At 43.9% G+C, this 20,358-nt stretch overlaps 1 pseudogene; it reads left to right on the top strand.

Annotated features, from left to right (window-relative positions):
• The first annotated feature begins 1,238 nt into the window (after window positions 1-1,238).
• LOC121583411 lies at window positions 1,239-19,517 on the top strand (annotated as a pseudogene).
• The last annotated feature ends 841 nt before the right edge of the window (window positions 19,518-20,358 follow it).

Genomic DNA, 20,358 nt, shown 5'->3' with positions numbered 1-20,358 from the left:
CACAGGACTGCCGCTGACTGGATGTTTTTTGTTTGTCGCACCATTCTCGGTAAACCCTAGACACTCATGCGTAAAAAGCCCAGGAGGCCAACCGTTTCTGAGGTTCTGGAACCGGCTCGCCTGGCACCAACGATCATACCACACCTGGCACCAACGATCATACCACGCTCAAAGTCGCTTAGGTCACTGGTTTTGCCCATTCTAACGTTCAATTGAACAGTAATTGAATGCTTCGATGCCTGTCTGCCTGCTTTATATAACAAGCCACGAGCGAACCATTTTTGTGTACCTAATAAACTGGCCACTGAGTGTATATCAGTATCCCATCTCTCTATACACACAAAGCAAGATGGTATTATGACTTGGAGCCAAGCCTGAAGCTTCACACTTAGATGTAGGGTGCTTCCCAAATGGCACCTTATTCCCTATATAGTGCACTACTTTTCACCAGGGCTCATAGAGCTTGGGCACCATTTAATTGGGACACAAACATACTGTTGAGGCGATTTACGAGGGTGACGTTGACAGTGTCTATTCGCCTGGTGTGATAGTATAGCGTAGTGCCCCATTTCTCTTAATGGTTTGTAGGGAGTGTGAATTCATCACACACAATAGATTATGTAATCCTGGGTATGATACATGGCTGGTTGTTCACCCGTTGATTATTGTTAGTTCTCAAAGATTATCTTATTAGAAAATATATTGCTCCATTATCTTTTCTACATACTTTATATCTGGGTTTAGTTGTTTAAGTTTACACTGAAAACTTTTATCACCCACATTTTATAAAAAAAAAAAAAGATATATAATTTTTGCAGTGGTGTCCACGGTTTAGCAGCAGCTGTGTGCTAAACACTTGAAGCAGCAACATACAGTATGTAGATAGACATAAGTATCGCCCCCTGCTGGCTATTATTACAGGTTGCCATCCATGGTCCTGTTATATCATTGCACTAATATGAAAGGAGATAGATAGATAGATAGATAGATAGATAGATAGATAGATAGATAGATAGATAGATAGATAGATAGATAGATAGATAGATAGATAGATAGATAGATAGATAGATAGATAGATATGTTGGTATTTTATTTCCGTGCTTTAGTATTTTTATTTACGTGACTATGCTTGTGTTTTGTCATAACATCAGACTGTAATAATATCTGCATAATTCTCAAGAATGTTTTTGTTATGCTTCTCTGTATGTCTGTCATTTGTGTATCTGTGTGTGACAGCGATGGCATTGAGTCAGCTGGGCCTACTGTAGCCGGCATTGTGCCGATGCCTGGTCCCTTTGGTGAGGTCTCCCTCTCAGCTGGCGGTCAGCTCCAGAGTCCCACTGCTGCTCCCAAATACATGTCATCAAAACATCGCCCCACCGCCGCCGCCTGCGTTTGCCTGCATGACGCCAAGAAGAGTAAAGGTGAGTGGAGGGCTGGTTGCCACTCAACGGCTTTGTACCTATCTGATTTTGTCTAGTGTTGCCATCAAAAACCCCTCAAAGGCTGAGGAAATATAGGGGTAGGAATCAAGACTTCATCCACCAATCCATGTGTCGTGTCGTTGAAAGGGTTTTATGTCTCTCTATTCTGCTTGTGTACTGAAGTGGTGGTCGGGAACATTCAATAGTTTTTTTAGTCTTTTTGAGGAGGTTGAAGAAAACCCCACTTCACTGTGTATTCTCATCTTACTATTATTTGTAATAACTGTGATTGACTAGACTAGACTACCAGCATGCAGGTCTCCTTCCTCTCCTCCATCCTCCTTCTGTTCTTCCCCTTTGAAGTCTCTCTTGTAGTGAAGGCTGCTGGTTTTCTTTTTCCCCTCAGCGAAGGCAGCGAAGGGCCAGGCGGCCGAAGTGAACATCAACTCCTCGCTGGTGGAGGATATCATCAGTCTGGAGGAAGTGAATGAGGAGATGGCCGCCATCCTCACCGCCCTGAAGGAGGAATTCAGCCGGAACCTGAGCATCAAAACCTCTCCAGGTACATAGGGGCCATAGACTAAGGTAGGGGCACTCACTCTCTGAATCTTGTTTCGTCTCTGATGACGACTGTTGAGTAGCTGACCAGTGCACTCAGTTCTGGGAGCTGAGATTACGGAGAGGATACTTTTAAGTTATATTTTAATTTATGTATATATCAGCCACCGATTGTTCAACAAGGGATGCATAGCACTGCAGCCCTGAAGTTTGAGCTGTGTCCATCTTTGTAAGCATAAAAAGACTAAAGTCCACTGTTGGTTTTCATTTAATTATTGGTCAAAAGATGAGGAAAAGTGCATCTCCATGTGTTTACTTTCTCCCTGAGGGGTCAGAGTGAACCCTGCCCTTTTACCTTGACCCCTGTTGACCTTGACATCCAGGTCACAGCCTTTCTCCTCCCCTGTCCCCCCTCTCCCCTTTGGGGGCTAAATGGGAGGGCCCTAAGCGGAAGCTGCAACACCAGGATCTATACTCAGATGAAATACCCCTCCCTCACCCCCACCCCCCCATCCCTCCCTATCATCCTTACCCCCCCATCCCTCCCTATCATCCTTACCCCCCCATCCCTCCCTATCATCCTTACCCCCCCATCCCTCCCTATCATCCTTACCCTCCCATCCCTCCCTATCATCCTTACCCCCCCATCCCTCCCTATCATCCTTACCCCCATCCCTCCCTATCATCCTTACCCCCATCCCTCCCTATCATCCTTACCCCTCCATCCCTCCCTATCATCCTTACCCCTCCATTCCTCCTCCATACCCTCTCCCCCTCCTCTCACCCTCTCCCTCCCTCACCCTGTGCCCCTCTGTCCAGATGCACAGTAATCCGTGGAAGTAGCAGGGCTTAAAACTGACAGGGAATTCTTGACTGGAGAGATGCTGGAATGGGGGAATCATGACATCATTTTGTTCTTGTGTGTGTTTGATAATAGTCTCATCTGTGTCTCATTATGTGATGTTTTTGTTGTAAAGGGGAGTGGAAAGTCACCTTAGCTGAAGGAAGGGCTGTTGTAGAGGGCGGATTAATTTGGTGAACCGTTGTCTGGGTAGGACTGTAACGTTCATGGAATTTTGGATGACCGTAATTGGCTAGCCATAGCATTAAAAAAAATATATAAACCTACAGTACCAGTCAAAAGTTTGGACATACCTACTCATTCAAGGGTTTTTCTTTATTTTTTACTATTTTCTACATTGTAGAATAATAGTGAAGACATCAAAACTATGAAATAACACATACGGAATCCTGTAGTAACCAAAAAAAGTGTTAAACAAATCAAAATCTATTTTATATTTGAGATTCTTTAAATAGCCACCCTTTGCCTTGATGACAGCTTTGCACAATCTTGGCATTCTCTCAACCAGCTTCACCTGGAATGCTTTTCCAACAGTCTTGAAGGAGTTCCCACATATGCTGAGCACTTGTTGGCTGCTTTTCCTTCACTCTGCCATCCCAAACCATCTCAATTGGGTTGACGTCGGGGGATTGTGGAGGCCAGGTTATCTGATGCAGCACTCCATCACTCTCCTTCTTGGTCAAATAGCCCTTACACAGCCTGGAGGTGTGTTGGGTCATTGTCCTGTTGAAAAACAAATGATAGTCCCACTAAGCACAAACCAGATGGGATGGCGTATCGCTGCAGAATGCTGTGGCCATGCTGGTTAAGTGTGCCTTGAATTCTAAATAAATCACAGACAGCTTCACCAGCAAAGCACCCCCACACCATAACACCTACTCCTCCATGCTTTACAGTGGGAACTACACATGAGGATATCATCCGTTCACCCACACCGCGTCTCACAAAGACACGGCGGTTGGAACCAAAAATCTCAAATTTGGACTCAAACTTACACCGGTCTAATGTCCATTGCTTGTATTTCTTGGCCCAAGCAAGTCTCTTCTTCTTATTGGTGTCCTTTAGTAGTGGTTTCTTTGCAGCAATTCGACCATGAAGGCCTGATTCACACAGTCTCCTCTGAACAGTTGGTGTTGAGATGTGTCTGTTTCTTGAACTCTGTGAAGCATTTATTTGGGCAGCAATTTCTGAGGCTGGTAACTCTAATGAATTTATCCTCTGCAGCAGAATGGGTCTTCCATTCCTGTGGCGGTCCTCATGAGAGCCAGTTTCATCATAGCGCTTGATGGTTTTTGCAACTGCACTTGAAGAAACGTTAAAAGTTCTTGACATTTTCCGGATTGATTGACCTTCATGTCTTAAAGTAATGACGGACTGTCGTTTCTCTTTGCTTATTTGAGCTTTTCTTGCCATAATATGGACTTGGTCTTTTACCAAATAGGGCTATCTTCTGTATACCCCCCCTACATTGTCCCAACACAACTGATTGGCTCAAACGCATTAAGAAGGAATGAAATTCCACAAATTAACTTTTAAGAAGGCACACCTGTTAATTGATATAGAAAAACACTTGAATGAGTAGGTGTGTCCAAACTTTTGACTGGTAGTGAATATATATATTTTTTTTATGCACATTTTCTCCTTTCATCCGGTCCTGACAGCATGTGCTGTGATAGAAATATAATGAATAGAATGGGTGTCCCCATTCAAGTCAATGATGGTATAATGGGTGGACTGGCGGCCATTACGAGTGTACCCATAGGCCCAGTCGGTATTAAATATAACTTTGCGCCTGTGGGGAAAACAACCCATGGTTACCTTGGCTACCCCATTAGCTCACAGCAAAAACTTGACAATTTTCAAAGTCAATTTTCTTGTTGTGTGCAATTACAAAACTACATTTAAGAAAAGTACAAAATGTGTAAAGATTACTTTTCTACTTTTCTTTTTATTTGTCCAGGTGAAACAGTCTGTGAAAAGTTGCTAGCTCACTTCTAAATTCTCAAACTACCGTAAACTTAAATTAAACGCATTCTCAAATAGCCGCCTATCTCTTTTAATAGCCAGGCATCGGCACACATTTTCAGCAAATAAACGGCTATTTCAAATAAACAACGGATCTAAATTAATTGTTTATGAGAGAACTTGTGGTCCTCTGTAGCTCAGCTGGTAGAGCACGGCGCTTGTAACGTCAAGGTAGTGGGTTCGATCCCCGGGACCACCAGTACACAAATTTTTTTTATGCACGCATGACTGTAAGTAGCTTTGGATAAAAGCGTCTGCTAAATGGCATATTATTATTATTATTATTAACTTCATTGAGTACCATCGAGATTGCGCAAAAGAAGATGGATTTGTTATTATTATTTTTATACTGGACACAATAAACAGTGTGGTAGTCTTTACAACATTTTATTGACCAAAAGCTGTGTACATTAAGGAAATAGACGCCTGGCTCAAATAGAAGCCTGTCTCTAAAAAACGGCGGTTGTGTTCAGTGACCGGGGGCAAACTACCTGCCCTCCAGGACACCTAGAGCACCCGATGTCACAGGAAGGCCAAAAAGATAATCAAGGACAACAACCACCCGAGGCACTGCCTGTTCACCCCTCTATCATCCAGAAGGCGAGGTCAGTACAGGTGTATCAAAGCTGGGACCGAGAGAATGAAAAACAGCTTCTATCTTAAGGCCCTCAGACTGTTAAATAGCCATCACTAGCACATTAGAGGCTGCTGCCCTATATACATAGACTGAAATCACTGGCCACTTTAATAATGGAACACTAGTCACTTCAATAATGTTTACATATTTTGCATTACTCATCTCATACAGTTGAAGTCGGAAGTTTACAAACACCTTAGCCAAATACATTTAAACTCAGTTTTTCACAATTCCTGACATCCTAGTAAAAATCCACTTTATTTTAAGAATGTGAAATATCAGAATAATAGTAGAGAGAATGATTTATTTCAGCTTTTCTTTCATCACATTCCCAGTGGGTCAGAAGTTTACATACACTCAATTAGTATTTGGTAGCATTGCCTTTAAATTGTTTAACTTGGGTCAAACGTTTCGGGTAGCCTTCCACAAGCTTCCCACAATAAGTTGGGGGGATTTTGGCCCATTCCTCCTGACAGAGCTGGTGTAACTGAGTCAGGTTTGTAGGCCTCTTGCTCGCACACGCTTTTTCAGTTCTGCCCACAAACTTTCTATAGGATTGAGGTCAGGGCTTTGTGATGGCCACTCCAATACCTTGACTTTGTTGTCCTTAAGCCATTTTGCCAAAACTTTGGAAGTATGCTTGGGGTCATTGTCCATTTGGAAGACCCATTTGCGACCAAGCTTTAACTTCCTGACTGATGTCTTGAGATGTTGCTTCAATATATCCACATAATTTTTCTTCCTCCTGATACCATCTATTTTGTGAAGTGCACCAGTCCATCCTGCAGCAAAGCACCCCCACAGCATGATGCTGCCACCCCCGTGCTTCACAGTTGGGATGGTGTTCTTCGGCTTGCAAGCATTCCCCTTTTTCCTCCAAACATAACGATGGTCATTATGGCCAAACAGTTCTATTTTTGTTTCATCAGACCAGAAGACATTTCTCCAAAAAGTACGATCTTTGTCCCCATGTGCAGTTGCAAACCGTAGTCTGGCTTTTTTATGGCGGTTTTGGAGCAGTGGCTTCTCCACAACTTTGTCCCTGACCTGTTTGGAGAGCTCCTTGGTCTTCATGGTGCCGCTTGCTTGGTGCTACCCCTTGCTTAGTGGTGTTGCAGACTCTGGGGCCTTTCAGAACAGGTGTATATATACTGAGATCATGTGACAGATCATGTGACACTTAGATTGGACACAGGTGGACTTTATTTAACTAATTATGTGACTTCTGAAGGTAATTGGTTGCACCAGATCTTATTTAAGGGCTTCATAGCAAAGGGGGTGAATACATATGCACGCACCACTTTTCCGTTATTTATTTGTTTGAATTTTTTGAAACAATTTTTTTTTTCATTTCACTTCACCAATTTGGACTAAATTGTGTATGTCCATTACATGAAATTCAAATAAAAATCCATTTAAATTACAAGTTGTAATGCAACAAAATAGGAACACGCCAAGGGGGATGAATACTTTTGCAAGGCACTGTACTTTAGATTTGTTTGTATTGTGTGTATTGTTGTGAATTTGTTAAATATTACTTGTTAGATATTACTGCACTGTTGGAGCTAGAAACACAAGCATTTCGCTACGCCCGCAATAACATCTGCTAAACACGTGTATGTGACCAATAAAATTAGATTTGATTGAAGCAAAATAAACGCCCGGGCTATTAATTTAAGTTTTATGGTAATTTTGCCTAGCTAACAGCTAAATGTTTGTTTTTGACTTAAATTGTAATTCTATTTTCGAGGCTCCACATATTGTCATGGAAAATAGGAATGTTATTTCCAACAACCAATGAGCAAATCCGCCATAAATCCAGCTGCATATTGAACGTTGAGATTTTACGAAAGGCTAGTCTCTTTGACAATGACAAGGAGTGGAATGTTAGCTAAAGAGACTGGTACTCAGACAAGTTCCAAGCCCATTCTATCCGTCGTTTGCTATAACACCTTGCTTGTTTCAGCAAGGGGCAACAAAGTTTAATCACGTTGTTAATAGCAATGTTATCGCAGAAATGGATTCAACCGCACGAATGCCCGGCCGTCCTGTCTTCAGTCAGCTGATCATTCCCAAAAAAATTTACCACACACACACACACACACACACACACACACACACACACACACACAGGAGATATTACAGCCTGTCACTCTGTCAGTTCCTCTGCTAGAAGAAGACTAATCTCTCTTTTCCATGGGAACGCTGGGCTAATGTCAGGCTATCCAGTCCTCCCTGGACAGCTCAGATTAAAACACTGTGAAAGGAAAGCCATTTATATAACAGATCAGGACCCCAGTCACCCAGAGATTGGTTAGCATAGGCTTCCATAGTTCAAACTGGGGGTTAGCTATTACCTGAATGTGTCCTATAGAATACATTTTTGTATTCTGTTGCAAAATGGTTTTCTACGGTGTGCCCTACTGAACACAACCCAGGATATGTATGTTTAATTTTTTGAGAAAGCCTATATTGTTGACTACTAGTCTACCTTTCACCATTGTGGGTCAGCTGCCTGTGCCCTGACCAGGAAGAGCCCATTTGGCTAATGGCTTCCCAGTCGATCCACATCCCTCCTCGTGCCGTTTAGGAAATGCATGTGTGCCCTCTGGAAGTGTAAGCAGATGTTCAGAGCAGGCAGCCAGGCATAGAGGCCCAGGTAGTCTCTCTCGTCCACCAGCCGGCTCTAGTAATTAGCCTGGGAACGAGGCAAGGGCCCAGGTAGCACAGACAGTTGGGCTGACACTGAGAATCAAATCAAGTTTATTAAAAGTACTGCATATTATCACACATTCCTACCACTTTCAGGTAATACAGAGAGGCACTGAGGGCCTGCCTTGGGTTGAAGTAAGGGCCCAGAGTCACAGACATGGTTGACAGGAAGTCTTTCTTACCAGCCAACATCTCAGACCAGACTAGCTCTAACTGTCGTGGCATGCACTCACTGTTCCCAATAGCTGGGTTAACTCAGTGCCTCTGTTCTTTTTACACTCATTTAACAGTATTTCTTCTGTCCCTCTCCTTTCCCCAACCTGGGTTCAAACCAGGGACCCTCTGAACACATCAACAACTGCCTCCCGCGAAGCATCTTTACCTATCGCTCCACAAAAGCCACAGCCCTTGCAGAGCAAGGGAAACAACTAGTGCAACGTCTCAGAGCGAGTGACGTCACTGATTGAACCGCAACTAGTACGCACCTCTAACTAGCTAACTAGCTTCACACCGGTTGCACTCAGTTACAATTAAGGTTTGGTCGTTGGTGTTGAATGTGTCTAAATGAGGCGTCCAAATCTGTTAAGGACCTGTGAGTCTTTACAGCTGGAAATTAGAATGAAGCAAGCAATACATTTAGCCTTTCTAAAGCACAAGTATAAGTACCCAGAATGGTGGTTGTCCCACTCCTATACAAAACAAGTGGTAGAATAATCTAGAGCCCACTCCACCTCCTCACCATAGAGTTGGTGATGTAAGGCAGAGGACAGAGAGGGAGGAAACGGTGGCTTCTGAGGTAAGCCAGATGAGGAAAGGAGACTCATGTTGTAGAGTAGCTCTGGTTCTGCAGTCTGCACTGTTAGGGGGTGAGAGAGAGGAGATGAGGGTTAGGATAGTGGGCAGGGGCCTCACAGAGCAGGACTCAGAAACCTGCACCCCATCAAAACCAAACCAAATCAACGTATATTGGTCACATACACAGTTTTGCCGATGTTATTGCAGGTGCAGCGAAATGCTTGAGTTTCTAGCTCCAACAGTACAGTTATACCTAGTAAAAAGAATACACACATAATCCAGAAAAATAAATATATACAAAATTAAGAAATATCAGAACAAGCAATGTCAGAGACTGGAATATAAATATATATACATATAATGTATATAAATATATAGACAGTGAGGGAAAAAAGTATTTGATCCCCTGCTGATTTTGTACGTTTGCCCACTGACAAAGAAATGATCAGTCTATAATTTTAATGGTAGGTTTATTTGAACAGTGAGAGATAGAATAACAACAAAAAAATCCAGAAAAACGCATGTCAAAAATTGTATAAATTGATTTGCATTTTAATGAGGGAAATAAGTATTTGACCCGCTCTCAATCAGAAAGATTTCTGGCTCCCAGGTGTCTTTTATACAGGTAACGAGCTGAGATTAGGAGCACACTCTTAAAGGGAGTGCTCCTAATCTCAGTTTGTTACCTGTATAAAAGACACCTGTCCAGAGAAGCAATCAATCAGATTCCAAACTCTCCACCATGGCCAACACCAAAGAGCTCTCCAAGGATGTCAGGGACAAGATTATAGACCTACACAAGGCTGGAATGGGCTACAAGACCATCGCCAAGCAGCTTGGTGAGAAGGTGACAACAGTTGGTGCGATTATTCGCAAATGGAAGAAACACAAAAGACCTGTCAATCTCCCTCGGCCTGGGGCTCCATGCAAGATCTCACCTCGTGGAGTTGCAATGATCATGAGAACGGTGAGGAATCAGCCCAGAACTACACGGGAGGATCTTGTCAATGATCTCAAGGCAGCTGGGACCATAGTCACCAAGAAAACAATTGGTAACACACTACGCCGTAAAGGACTGAAATCCTGCAGCGCCCGCAAGGTCCCCCTGCTCAAGAAAGCACATATACAGGCCCATCTGAAGTTTGCCAATGAACATCTGAATGATTCAGAGGAGAACTGGGTGAAAGTGTTGTGGTCAGATGAGACCAAAATTGAGCTCTTTGACATCAACTCAACTCTCCGTGTTTGGAGGAGGAGGAATGCTGCCTATGACCCCAAGAACACCATCCCCAGCGTTAAACATGGAGGTGGAAACATTATGCTTTGGGGGTGTTTTTCTGCTAAGGGGACAGGACAACTGCACCGCATCAAAGGGACGATGGACGGGGCCATGTACCGTCAAATCTTGGGTGAGAACCTCCTTCCCTCAGCCAGGGCATTGAAAACGGGTTGTGGATGGGTATTCCAGCATGACAATGACCCAAAACACACGGCCAAGGCAACAAAGGAGTGGCTCAAGAAGAAGCACATTAAGGTCCTGGAGTGGCCTAGCCAGTCTCCAGACCTTAATCCCATAGAAAATCTGTGGAGGGAGCTGAAGGTTCGAGTTGCCAAACTTCAGCCTCGAAATCTTAATGATTTGGAGAAGATCTGCAAAGAGGAGTGGGACAAAATCCCTCCTGAGATGTGTGCAAACCTGGTGGCCAACTACAAGAAACATCTAACCTCTGTGATTGCCAACAAGGGATTTCCCACCAAGTACTAAGTCATGTTTTGCAGAGGGGTCAAATACTTATTTCCCTCATTAAAATGCAAATCAATTTATAACATTTTTGACATGCGTTTTTCTGGATTTTTGTTGTTGTTATTCTGTCTCTAACTGTTCAAATAAACCTACCATAAAAATTATAGACTGATCATGTCTTTGTCAGTGGGCAAACATACAAAATCAGCAGGGGATCAAATACTTTTTTCCCTCACTGTACATATAATGGTGTGTATAGACAGTATGGACAGTATATGAATAGAAAATATCTGTACTGCAGTAGTTATATAGGATGAGCCATATATCTAGAATAGAGTATCTACACTGAGTGTACAAAACATTAGGAACAGTTTCCTTATATTGAGTTGTCACCCCCTTTTGCCCTCAGAACAGCCTCAATTTGTCGGAGCATGGACTCTTCAAGGTGTCGAAAGCGTTTCACAGGGATGCTGGTCCATGTTGACTCCAATGCTTCCCACAGTTGTGTCAAGTTGGCTGAATGTACTTTGGGTGGTGGACCATTCTTGATAGACACGGGAAACTGTTGAGCGTGAAGAACCCAGGAGCGTTGCAGTTCTTGACACACTCAAACCGGTGCGCCTGGCACCTATTACCATACCCTGTTCAAAGGCACTTAAATATTTTGTCTTGCCCATTCACCCTCTAAATGGCACACAAACACAATCCATGTCTCAATTGTCTCAAGGCTTAAAAATCCTTCTTTAACCTGTCTCCTCCCCATCATTTACAATGATTGAAGTGGATTTAACAAGTGACATCAATAAGAGATCATAGCTTTCACCTGGTCAGTCCATGTCATGGAAGAGCAGGTCTTCCTAATGTTTTGTACACTCAGTGTACATATAAAGTGGGTGAAACAGTATGTAAAAAGTATTAAAGTGACCAGTGTTCAATGACTCTCTGTACATAGGGCAGCAGTCTCTAGGGTGCAGGGTAGAGTACCGGCTGGTAGCCGGCTAGTAACAGTGACTAAGGTTCAGGGCCGGGTATTGGGCGGAGACCGGCTAGTGGTGACTGTTTAACAGTCTGATGGCCTGGAGATAGAAGCTATTTCTCAGTTCTGCACCCCAACCATAAGCCTCAGCTTACACTCTGCCAATTGAATTGTGGGGAGGTTGGTTTGGATCGAGTACTCAATGCCATTTTAGGTGATGAGGGTTTAGGCGGGTCTAGATAATAGTTAAGTTGTTTTGGTCATATGCTTGGACATGTCTTGTGTTATATGCTGGTGACATCCAATTTCCCCTCTGGGAAATCAATTAAGTTTATCATTGAAGTTTATTCAATTCATGTTTTATTCTGGTCCTTTTCAGGAGCTCTGGATCATATCGTGGTGTTCACGACAGATGGCAAATTCCCCCTGAACCAGTTGGGTCAGATCTCCATGAAATCCCCTCAGCTCATCGTGGTCAACATGACCGAGAGGTGAGCTCACATACACACACACACACACACACACACACACACACACACACACACACACACACTGCTGGCTGGGTTAGGGTTCTGCTCTGTATGAACCACTCTCTGGGCTGACGGCAACACACTGTGAAATTAGCACGTCTCTCTCTCTATCTCTATCTCTCTCTCGCTCTCTCTCTCTCTCTCTCTCTCTCTCTCTCTCTCTCTCTCTCTCTCGTTCTCTCTCTCTCTCTCTCTCTCTCTCTCTCTCTCTCTCTCTCTCTCTCTCTCTCTCTCTCTCTCTCTCTCTCTCTTTCCGTCTCTCTCTCTCTCTCGCTCTCTCTCTCCCTCTCTCTCTCGCTCTCTCTCTCGCTCTCTCTCTCTCTCTCTCTCGCTCTTCTCTCGCTCTCTCTCTCTCTCTCTCTCTCTCTCCGTCTCTCTCTCGCTCCTTCTCCATCTGAAACCTGAGTCGTGCTCTCTCTTCAGCCTTGTGTTCAGCCGTAGTGATCGATGGTTCAGGGAAGCCCTTTGTTCTGGAGCGATTGAAACAAAGGCCAAGACTTTGTGGTCAGCTGTCATCAGCAGGAAGTGACCGTGCTGTGCCCTCTGGGAAGGAGGAGGACTAACTGCTCCAAGAGATGCTCTCTCACGTACACACACACATTTCATATACACATACAACGCATGCGGGCACGGACACACACACACACAAACACACACACACACCTAACATATATGCATACAAGGCATACACACACACACACTAACAAACACACACACAACCTATGCGGGCACGGACACACACACACTCACACACACACACACACACACACACACACACACACACACACACACACTAACACACACACACACACACACTAACACACACACACACACACACACTAACATACACACATACACACACACTAACAAACACACACACACACACACACACACACACACACACACACACACACACACACACTAACACACATACACACACACACACATACACACACACACTAACACACACACACACACACACACACACTAACACACACACACTAAGTGTGTGTGTGTAACTTACCATTATCATTGAATCAGTTCAATAGAGGTAATTCACCTGTGAGAGGAGAGGCTCAGAGACATTATGTTGAACACTGAGCGACAGAAACTCCAAACGATATATATTCAAATGGACCAAATCCCACTGGTCTTTACCGCTGCAACATGACAATTCCTTCAGACCAAATGTTTAAAGGGTGTAAATGTGTGATGTGAGAGCAGGGGTATCAATTTCTTATTTAATTTTTTCTCCAGTTTCTGGTGTAAACCACTGGGAAAAGAATTGGCAACAAGATTAAAGGATTTATTTGTGTGTATTATTTCGCAAGGCCTATTGCCTTGCATGTTAAATTAATTTTAAAAAACAGCCTCTCCTAATCTCTGGTTCCTGTCTTTAACTCCAGAATGATAGATCCAACCCATACCTATGTTTGATTGTTCTCAGCATTGAATTCATCATTATTTCCCCACAGCTCCAGCAGTTACGGAAATCTGGTGGAATGCTGTGCTCTGTTCTGGGTAGCTCCGTAAACACCAGGCATGTTCTGGTTAATATGTTAAAAATAGTGGGATTACACTGAGGTTTCTGATTAAACACAGCCAGTTCAAAGCCACAGCCCAGCCGAAAGGAACGAACAGAGCTAAAGAAAACACCTTGTTAATGATGTGGAGGATACCACACACACACTAAGACACACACACACACTAAGACACACACACACACTAAGACAAACAAACACACTAAGACATACACACACACTAAGACATACACACACACTAAGACATACACACACACTAAGACAAACACACACACTAAGACATACACACACACTAAGACATACACACACACTAAGACAAACACACACACTAAGACATACACACACACACACTAAGACAAACACACACACTTAGACAAACACACACACTTAGACATACACACACACTAAGACATACACACACACTAAGACAAACACACACACTAAGACATACACACACACTAAGACATACACACACACTAAGACATACACACACACTAAGACATACACACACACACTAAGACATACACACACACACTAAGACATACACACATACACTAAGACATACACACACACACTAAGACATACACACACACACACTAAGACATACACACACACACTAAGACATACACACACACACTAAGACATACACACACACTAAGACATACACACACACTAAGACATACACACACACTAAGACATACACACACACTAAGACATATACACACACACACTAAGACATACACACACACACTACGACATACACACACACACTAAGACATACACACACACTAAGACAAACACACACACTAAGACAAACACACACACTAAGACATACACACACACTAAGACATACACACACACTAAGACATACACACACACTAAGACATACACACACACTAAGACATACACACACACTAAGACATACACACACACTAAGACATACACACACACTTAGACATACACACACACTAAGACATACACACACACTAAGACATACACACACAGCGTTTTACCTCCACTTCCCTTCTTCTCTAAACATCCAAGCGATTTAATTCATGCTGCCATTGCCACTGCACAACAGCCACTGGGGGTTTGCAGTAACACTGTACTGCAGTACTGGACCTTTTAATGAATGACTAGAAAACAATGGCCTCTCGTTAGGAACGTGGGTAATGGATGTGAATAATTAGAATCCTATTTGCTCTGGGTGCTGTGCAGTCACCTCTGTGTTGGCTTAGCAGGGCTGTTAGACTGTTAGGTAATGGGAGGTTAGGAAGCTGCCGGCGGGCGGGGGCGAGGGGGTGGAAGGGGGTTTCTATCTGGTGCTGGGATCTATCTGGTAATGTTGTGATGGGTACCTGAGGGTTGAACAATAGTGTGCTCAGTCTTGGCATGTTCTCCCCACACGGCCTGTATTGTATGTGTGTCTGAACAGGCTCCATATCATAGAATTAAATAGAACACATACTGGAGTTTCCACAGGCCTCAGTCTGTCCCGTCTCTGCCTCTCTCTCTCTCTCAGGCACCCCTCCCACAACTACCAGACACAGACAAATCACATATCCAGATTACAGCCTATTCTTTAATTGCCGAGTCCAACCACCATTAGAGTTCTAATATGTTACACAGACATCTCCTCTAGTCTAATGCATTGTGGGTACACAGCCAGGCCAGGACTCCCCCAGTTACACACACACACACACACACACATATATACATACACACACCTCCGCCCCGCCCCGTCCCACTCCTCCCATCCCGTAGAGGTCACCAGAGGTCATCGCCCTGCACTGCAACCCCTCAACCCGTTCCCAGAGGACTGTTGCCTGACAGCGCCCCGCGGCACTTCCACACCGCATGTGCTTCTCCCGCCACGGCCAGGGCTGAACCCCCCCCACCCCCCCACACACACACACACACAAACCATAACCCCTAACCCCCCTCTACCAGAACCTGCTCTGTGGGGAGATGCTGCACAGTTCACCCAGCTCGCCATGTATCAAAGTCAACCTGACCAGGGACAGCCAGGGTCTGCTTCCTGGTGCTCCTATGGCCAGGAGAAAGGCCAGGGCAGTCTGGGGGTGGGGGCCTGGGGTGGATTGATAGGGGCAGGGTGGGTGTCTTGAGGGTGGGTGCATTAAATTGAATTAGATTAGATTTATTGTCCCCCGAGAAATAAATACTTTTTCATTGACTCGTACATTTACACAAAAACCAAACCAACAACCCATCACCCAGACGGTGAATGGATAGGGGCTGGGACCTGGCTGGGTGGTTGGGTGTCTGTCTGCAGGTAGTGCAGCTCCAGCCCCAGTCCAAGCCCCAGCTGGCAGTCATTAGGTCTAGGTCTAATGTTTGTTTGATGTGTCCTCAGGCCATGGCTGCTGCCACCCGCGTCCTGTGTGAGAGCAGCATGAAACTCAACCCTGAGGTGGACGGAACCATCAACAGGGTGCCTATTCCCAAGTAAGTCAGTCAGTCCTGAGAGCTCCCTCTCTCTCTCTCTCTCTCTCTCTCTCTCTCTCTCTCTCTATCTCTCTCTCTCTCTCTCTCTCTCTCTCTCTCTCTCGCTCTCTCGTTCGCTCTCTTGCTCTGTCACTTTCTCCTCTCACTCTCTTTCTTTCTCCTCTCTCTCAATTCAATTTCAATTTAAGGGCTTTATTGGCATGGGAAACATGTGTTAACATTGCCAAAGCAAGTGAAGTAGATAGTAAACAAAAGTGAAATAAACAATAAATATTAACAGTAAACATTACACTCAGAAGTTCCAAAAGAATAAAGACATTTCAAATGTCATATTATGTATATATACAGTGTTGTAACAATGTGCAAATAGTTAAAGTACAAATGGGAAAATAAATAAACATAAATATGGGTTGTATTTACAATGGTGTTTGTTCTTCACTGGTTGCCCTTTTCTTGTGGCAACAGGTCACAAATATTGCAGCTGTGATGGCACACTGTGGTTTTTCACCCAGTAGATAAGGGAGTTTATCAAAATTGGGTTTGTTTTAGAATTCTTTGTGGATCGCTGTAATCTGAGGGAAATATGTGTCTCTAATATGGTCATACATTTGGCAGGAGGTTAGGAAGTGCAGCTCATTTTCCACCTCATTTTGTGGGCAGTGTGCACATAGTCTGTCTTCTCTTGAGAGCCAGGTCTGCCTACGGCGGCCTTTCTCAATAGCAAGGCTATGCTCACTGAGTCTGTATATAGTCAAAGCTTTCCTTAAGTTTGGGTCAGTCACAGTGGTCAGGTATTCTGCCACTGTGTACTCTCTGTTTAGGGCCAAATAGCATTCTAGTTTGCTCAGTTTTTTTGTTTGTTCTTTCCAATGTGTCAAGTAATTCTCTTTTTGTTTTCTCATGATTTGGTTGGGTCTAATTGTGTTGTTGTTGTTGTTGTTGTTGTTGTTGTTGTCCTGGGGCTGTGTGGGGTCTGTTTGTGTTTGTGAACACAAACTCTCTCTCTCTAACTCTCTCTCTCTCTCTCTCTGCTCTCTCTCTCTCTCTCTCTCTCTCTCTCTCTCTCTCTCTCTCTCTCTCTCTCTCTCCCACTCTCTCTTTAACTCTCTCCCTTCTGTCTCACTCTCAATATTCACTCTCTTTCCTCACTTTCCTCATTCTACCATTTCTCCCCATCTGCATTTCCTCCTCTCACACTTTTATTTCATTTTATTCATTCTCCCGTCAGTCCCTTTCCTGACCTACCGTCTCCTTTTAAAATGCCACGTTAAAGAAATGCATGAACATGTCTGTGTGTTTCTAGGTGTTTCTGACATATTCATTTAACTAATTCACCCAACTGTAGCAGTTAGAAAACACCAACCTTGGTCAAAAGTCCCCTGTCCAACTCAGCTCCCTGCCAAATCAAATAACTTTACTGCGTCGCAAATGGCACCCTATTTCCTACATAGTGCACTATATAGTGCACTATATAGCGAATAGGGTGCCCTTTGGGACACAGCCCTTGACGTGCTGCCGTCACTCGCTAAACCACAAAATATGTGTGATTATGAAGTACGCCGAGCCCCGGCAGCAGCAGGTGCTTGTCTGGCAGCACTGGATAGGGGGACGGACGGACGCCTTTTTCCTCTTCAATCAGTCTTGGCACGCAACCACATTTGCATTTCCAAAGAGAGCAAGCGGCTTGATTGGCCCAGACTCAGTAATTACGCATTATTGTTTGCAGTAAATAGACACCACTTTTTGGATTGTTTGCAAATACTCCCAGGCAAAAATGCCAATTAAGGAAAATAAACTGTTATCAACAGCAGCAAAGCAAACCAAAAACAAAGTTGTTGACTGCACCGTGACCTTGAAAAGTATTTTTCAAGTGGCGCAGAAAGCCAGGTATTTGTTTTTTTGAATGAAATTATTTGGGCATTAATGGAGTGTGTGTGTGTGTTGCCCCTGCGTGCGTGCTTGAGCACCCTTGTGTGTGTATGTGTGTACATACATAGGTTTGTCCATCTGTCCCTGCAGGGTGAGCACAGGGAGAAACCTGGTTAAACAGTTCAGTAACAAGGCCAAGGAGTCTCTGAGGAGGGTGAGGTCTAATGCTGTCACCCAGGTGAAGAAGGTCAAGGAGACCGTGTCAGAGGACACCATCCGATTGGTGGAGAAACAAGTACTGAGACAGGGATACATGTCCTGTCAGAGGACAGAAATACAATCAGTGGCTACAAATGTTCAGATTAATCCTTTCCATAATTTCACAGTATTTGTATACACATTTGTATTATAATACCAATAGTAATAGTTGTCTAATAAGTGTTCTCTCTCCTCTTCTCCACTCTCTCAGGTCGGGCAAATGGCGGATGGCTTTTGCAGCAGATATAGACAAGCAGCTGGCCACCAAAACCAAGGAGCTGTTGTGGTGGCGTTACAAAAATTACCACTCCTCTATTTTTGAGACAATCATGTTTGCAACGGTTCCTCCTGCAAATATGACTGAACACGATACTGAACACAATACTGAACACGATACCGGATCATCAACAAAAGTCAAACCATTATGTTGATGATGGAGAATTGAGGGAGAGCAAATAATGTACTCTACTGTAGGTTCGGTTGGCGCTAGCTCGGCGGTTGTTTGTGTGTTCCACTCATGCGTAAACAGAAGTTGGCATTGCACGACAGTGGCTGCTGGGTTCCTCCGTCGCTCTCGTCTTAAAACAAACACAGAGGGGAGAAATTGACTTTTAATGGCATCTGGGAGCCTCCTAATCAAACTGAGGCCACAGAGAGCTGTGTTTATGTAGAAAGCACCACACTCACTGTAAACTGTGTGGCTTTCCTGGCCTGAGACACTGAGACAGTCTCCCAGAGGACAGGAAGAATAGAGATATTAACGTTGTGCCAACAGCCAACATTTGTTTCAGATTCAGCTTTAATGGGATAGTTCAGTGATTTTACATATTTAGATATTTCTTTCTTTACCTTGAAAAGCAGGCTATGGACAAGGAAATCCACAGTTTGGTTTTGTTAAACTAGCCGCTGCAAACGATTGCTGATATTTCAAGGTAAGGAAACAAATATCAAGGTAAGGAAACATATCGAAATATGTCAAATCGCTGAACTATCCCTTTAACGGCAAACTCACTGATTCGTTCTGTCAGTTTGTCGAGGATTAATCCTACAGCTACCAATATAAACACAATTAAGTGGGCACCCAACTATTTATGGACGCCCTTTTAACCAAAACACTGCTTTGTACATAAACTCTGTTATGTGTTATTCTTCTTCTCTTGCCTTTCATGTGAGTTAGAAGTTAGATCTCCTTCGTTAGTAAGAGTGATAATCTTCTACTTTCTTCCTGTGTACTAAACCTTAATGTATCACACCACTATGGTCTTTCATCCATTAGGTGTTGTCTATAATACGGTGGTTTGCTTGGCCCTACCCTGAGGCGCCACACACACACACACACACACACACACACACACACACACACACACACACACACACACACACACACACACAAAAACACACCATGAGACGCTGCACACACACACACACACACACACACACACACACACACACACACAAAAACACACTATGAGACGCTGCACACACACACACACACACACACACACACACACCCTGAGACATTAGTTTGCTCTTTAATGGGCAAAACAGACGAGGGTCATTGGATAAACAACGGTTTAGAGGAGGAGAGCCCAGCCAGGAGGGAAATGGCATTGATTCTGGGTCCACATGTCAGCAATTTGGGGGCATTGTGTACCTTGGCCCAAAACAGAGGCTCATGATCGATGGAGGAGTGAAAATCTCAAATCCCTGGCACCGAACGCAGCCCTTGAAATTGCTTTCAGCTGATAGCTTCATTTCATTTGAAATTTATCGACTGAATTACTGGTCCTCTGCTCGCAGCACTGCTGCTGCCATGGAATGGAGAGGGGTGGCGGGGAACGGTGAGGAGAGAGGAAATGTTTTTTCTTGTGCCTCTTGTAAAAAATATATGTCTAAATTAACTCTCACTATTAGAATTGATAGTGTTAGACTAGTGTACTCCCTTGGACAAACCAGCGGCT

Source organism: Coregonus clupeaformis, chromosome 15, assembly GCF_020615455.1.
Source record: "Coregonus clupeaformis isolate EN_2021a chromosome 15, ASM2061545v1, whole genome shotgun sequence".
Classification (NCBI taxonomy): Eukaryota; Metazoa; Chordata; class Actinopteri; order Salmoniformes; family Salmonidae; genus Coregonus; species Coregonus clupeaformis.
This window is presented reverse-complemented; position numbering and strand designations above follow the sequence as displayed.